This window comes from Dipteris shenzhenensis, chromosome 32, assembly GCF_047967505.1.
Source record: "Dipteris shenzhenensis isolate YYH24624 ecotype China chromosome 32, Dip_SZ_1.0, whole genome shotgun sequence".
In the NCBI taxonomy this organism is placed as follows: domain Eukaryota; kingdom Viridiplantae; phylum Streptophyta; class Polypodiopsida; order Gleicheniales; family Dipteridaceae; genus Dipteris; species Dipteris shenzhenensis.
The window spans coordinates 22,454,742-22,460,440 of NC_141627.1; positions in this window are offsets into that span (position 1 = coordinate 22,454,742).

The following is a 5,699-nucleotide window of genomic DNA, read 5'->3' on the forward strand; positions in this document are numbered from 1 at the left end:
TACAGTAGTTTATATAATGAACAGGACTCCCACTGCAGCAATACATGGCATGACGCCAGAGGAGATGTATACTGGTAGGAAACCAGACATTTCTCATTTGAAAATTTTTGGTTGCATTGCCTATGTTCATGTGCCAGATGAGTTGAGGTCCAAGTTGGATCCAAAGGCTGAGAAGTGCATCTTTATTGGTTATTCTCTATAGCAGAAAGGGTATAGATGCTATAACCCTTCTACACGTAAGTTCACAGTGAGCAGAGATGTTGTTTTTTATGAGATGAGCAGCTGGTATAAACCAGTAAATGTGATGATTGATGTAGATGCACAAAATGGTAATGCTGCACAAAATTCACAGCAGCAATCACAAAATATCAGTGGACCTGCAGTGTCCTCTAGCAGTGGTTCACATACTTTGCCATGAACAGGTAGATTGAGATCAAGAGAATCTTCTCAAAGCAATGCAGATAGTGGTACGCAGGTATCACGAAAAGGAAAAGAGAAGGTAGATCAGCCCATGTTTGATATGAATGCAGGTCACTCTTATGTGGATGGTGAATCCAGTGGCTCAGAGCAAAGCATTGATGATGAGTTGGGTATTCCTTCTGTTGTTACACCTGGAGTAAGGAAGATTAGGGATGTTTTGAGAGCACCTGGAAGTGAGCCTATTTTGCGCAGGTCTACCAAGGTTAGGTATCCTGTGGATAGGCTGAAATATGATGGATTTACAACCATTCACTATGCCTATATGGTCAAAGTGATACAGGAACCAGAACCCACTTCTTTTGAGCAAGCCATGGGAAATGAAAAATGGGAGAAAGCCATGGATGAGGAAATGGATGCCTTGGATGCAAATGCTACATGGGAATTGGTGCCTCTGCCTAAAGACAAGAATGCAATTGGCTGTAAGTGGGTTTATAAGATCAAGCACAATGCAGATGGTTCTGTGAATAGATACAAGGCAAGATTAGTTGTCACGGGTATGTACAGACATATGGCATTGATTATGAAGAAACTTTCAGCTCGATTGCAAGGACGGCAACCATAAGAGTAGCCATTACTATGGCTGCATCAAAGGGATGGTCTTTACATCAGATGGATGTAAAGAATGCCTTCTTGCATGGTGATTTGCAAGAAGAGGTCTTTATGGAGCAGCCAGCAGGTTATGTTCATGCTATTCATCTTGAGTTTGTTTGCAGGTTGAAGAAAGCCTTGTATGGCTTCAAGCAAGCACCTAGAGCATGGTCTGACAAGATAGGACAGTATCTTGTCACTATTGGCTTTCAGATTTCCAAGGCAGATTTCTCACTCTATGTGAGAAAAATAGAGAAAGGGATTATGCTACTTGTCATTTATGTTGATGATTTGATCATCACAGGTGATAGTGATGAAGATATCCTTCATGTGAAAATGCTATTGAGGCAAAAGTTTGAGATGAAGGATTTGGGAGAGCTGCATTATTTCTTGGGCATTGAGGTGATTAGATCACCAAGTGGGATACAGCTCTTGCAGAGGCAGTATGGACTGGACATGCTGTCCAAATATGGGATGACAGGCTGTAAGCCTATTTCAGTTCCTTTGGAGCAGAATGTGAAGCTGAGCATAGATGCAGGTGAGCTTCTGGAAGACCCTACTATGTACCTGTAGATGCATAGTAGGAAGTTTGATTTACATGACTATTACCAGGCCAGATTTGAGCTATGCTATTGGGTTGGTAAGTCAGTTTATGCAGGCTCTAAGGAAACCGCATTTGGATGCGGCTAGATGCATACTCAGGTATGTGAAGTCCACATTGCAGTATGGACTATTCTATGAGGCTGGGGTTCAGATACAGTTGCATGGATACACTGATGCTGATTGGGCTGGTAGTATTTCTGATAGACGATCTACCAGTGGATATGTGTTCTCTTTTAGGAGTGCTGCAGTCACTTGGAGCAGCAAGAAACAGCCTACAGTTGCCTTGTCGAGCACAGAGGCTGAGTACAAGGGTGCAACAATGGTTGCATGTGAGGTAGCTTGGTTGCATAAGCTACTCTATGATATGCATCAGTCTACAGATGGGCCAGTTGTCATTTATTGTGACAACATGAGCAGTATACACTTGGCAAATAACCCAGTCTATCATGCTAGAACAAAGCACATTGAGGTGCATTATCACTATGTGCGGGAGAAGGTTTTACTAGGTCTTATTGATCTAGTTTATCCACAAGATAGCTAGCTCTGGTAGACCTGTGCAAAATAGGCTCACTTCCAGGTGCTCTCAAAACATCCCTGGTCTTCCTTACTCCAGGTGTAACAACAGAAGGAATACCCAACTCATCATCAATGCTCTGTTCTGAGCCACTGGATTCACCATCCACATAAGACTGACCTGCATTCACATCAAACATGGGCTGATCTACCTTCTCTTTTCCTTTTCGTGATACCTACATACCACTATGTGCATTGCTTTGAGGAGATATTCTTGATCTCAATCTGCCTGTCCATCATGAAGTATGTGAACCACTGCTAGAGGACACTGTAGGTCCACTAATATTTTGTGATTGTTGCTGTGAATTCTATGCAGCATTACCATTTTGTGCATCTACATCATCAATCACATTTACTGGTTTATACCAGCTGCTCATCTCATAAAAAACAACCTCTCTACTCACTATAAACTTACAAGTAGAAGGCTTATAGCATCCATACCCTTTCTGCTGTAGAGAATAACCAATAAAGATGCACTTCTCAGCTTTTCGATCCAACTTGGACCTCAACTCATCTGGCACATGAACATAGGCAATGCAACCAAAAATTTTCAAATGAGAAATATCTGGTTTCCTACTAGTATACATCTTCTCTAGCATCATGCCATGTATTTCTGTAGTGGGAGTCCTGTTCAATAATAATCTGATAGGTCTTTTTCATTTAGCATGGCCTAAGATACCTCTCCAATATGCCTATTTTTCCTTTCTGCAAGTCCATTTTGCTGTGGGGTATGACTGCATGAATATTGCTGCTTTATGCCATGCTCTTGTAGGAACCTTGCAAACTCATTTAAGAGGTACTCTCCCCCTCCATTTGACCTTAGGCATTTCATTTGTAGGCTTGTTTCTTTTTCAACCATAGCTTTAAAAGCTTTGAAATGCCCAAACACTTCACTTTTCTTTTTCATAAAATGCACCAAACTTTTCTGCTGTAGTCATCAATAAAAGTGACAGAATAATGATAGCCTCTAATAGATGCAACTTTAGTAGTCCACACATCAGAGTGGATTAATTCCAATGGCTTCTTACTCTCTTGAACATGCCTAAGAAATGGTTTCCTTGCCTGTTTTCCAAATTGACGGGCTTCACATACCTTATGCATTTTTGCAACGTTGAATTTAGGCAATCCTGCAACAATATCTTGGGCCTGTATTGATTTAAGTCACTGTACATTAACATGACCAATGCGTTTATGCCAGATATCAATATCTGCAACTACACCGATCCCATGTGCAAACATTGCTGCACTCAATTCAGGCATGTCTGCATCCAATGTAAACATCTTGCCCTTCTTCTTTCCTTTTGCTATTAGGCGACCTTTATTTTTCATATCCTCAACAAAGCATCCATGAGGATTAAATCTGACCTGCAAGCCCTGCTCAACCATTTGACTAATAGAAACTAGGTTCTTGGTGATGTTCGGGACATGAAATACATGAGACAGGTATTTCTTTTTCCCATCCTGCATAGACAAAGAAATTTTACCAATTTGCACAATAGGATGTGCAGTATCATCACCAGTCTCCACAAATCCTAGTCTTTCCATTTTCCCTGCATCCATTTTGCATGACCCGTCATGTGGTTTGATGCACCTGAGTCAACATACCACACATCATTGCTTCCTTCTGCACTTGTCACAGAATTGGTCATGTGCTACACCATAAACAAATGCTCATTTCTGTCATCACCCTGTCTACTAGAGGATGCATAATTGCCTTGCTGCAATTTTCCATTCATATTGTCATTCTGCTTTTTATAGTAGTCTTTAGCCATATGACCCACTTTACCACAATAGTAGCATTCAACATTGCTGTTTGCATTTTGGCCTCTCTGCCATCCACCATGACCTCTTTGGCTCCCCCTGCCTCTAGAGTTACCACGTCCTCCTCCAAAGGATTGGTTTTCTTGAGTTTGCTGCATATTCTAATTTCTACCACGGCCTCAAGATCGGCCTCCTCTACCTCTACCTCTACCTCTACCTCTTCCAACATTTGAGTAAAAGACAGTTTCTTTTGAAGTTCCTCCTGAAGAAGATGCACCACCATTTCTCTGCTGTTCAAAAATTAAAAGAGCAAACTACTCCTCAAAATCAGGAAATTTTTCATGGATGGCAATGGATGTCCAGAACTATGCATAATCCTTTCCTAGACCATTCAAGGTCACAGAAACTAAATCATCATCTTCTACTGGCGACCCAATGGAAGCCCCCCCTGTGCAAAACCGCCCCCCTGCGAAACCACTCCCCCCCGCGCGAAACCACCACCCAAAAAAAAAAAAAAAAAAACCCTAACCTAAACTAACCTTCGGTTAGTTACTAACTACGGTTAGGTTAGTTAGTTAACCTAGGTTAGGTTAAGTTAGTTGGTTAACCCTAGGCTAGTTAGTCTAACTCAGTAGATTAGGTTAAGCTAGGTTAGTTGGCAGCAACCTAGACTAGGTTAGTTTCGCCTTTGGTTAGGTTAGTTTAACCTAATCTCAGTTAACTTAACTGTAGTTAGTTACACTAACTAAGTTAGACTATGGTCAGTCTAACCCTCACTAGGCTAGGTTAGACTAACTGATTAGCCTCTAACTAGACAAATAGGTTAGTTAGTCTAACTAGATCAACTTGGTTTCAACCCCTCAGTTGGACCTAAAGTCCATTCACACCACAATTAGGACCCCCCAAACCAAAAATTACCCCTACTTTAACCCAACGAAACACATCCGTTTGGGACCCAAACTGAATCCCGTTTGAACCCAGATTTCACACACGGAAACACCACACTACGGGGTATTTTTCCAGCCCATTGTACACCATTTTGGCATCCCTAGCACACGTTCATTCGTGCCCCCATGTGGGCCTCATTTTGCATTAATTCACTCGTATTTTCATGCCGTGACCTCCGATTAACGATCCGTCTGCACCGGCACATTTCCCTACACACGTAGGAAAATCTTAGGCACATTATTAACATGATGGTCCCTATAGAAACTAACACCACTCTAACTCTCCTAACAACACCACATCCACACCTGCACTTGGGGTAGCGACACCCTTGGCAAATCACACACAATCTGCATGCAGTTACGTTCCGGCCAACGACTTCGACTCCAACGCTTGCCCCATCCACATCTAACTCCACTGCAACAACTGCCCCCACCAATCCTCTACCCCGAATCCCCCCCTAAGATTCAACAACTCCCTTTAACTCCTCCACGCCCCAACATGGCTGGACGCCGTCATGACCATGATGGGGATATGGAGCTCGATGCAGAGGCTGACAACTTCTTCAATCAATGAAATCACAACAATCAAGGCTGACGCCCCTTGGGAAAACTGGAACTTCCCAAATATAATGGTAGGGGAGACCCAGCTCGCTTCCTCTAGCATTTTGATACCGCATGTCGAGCAGGTGGTGATCAATCCCATGAAACCAAGGTGGCTTGGTTTTGAATGGCCTTAACTGATGAGGC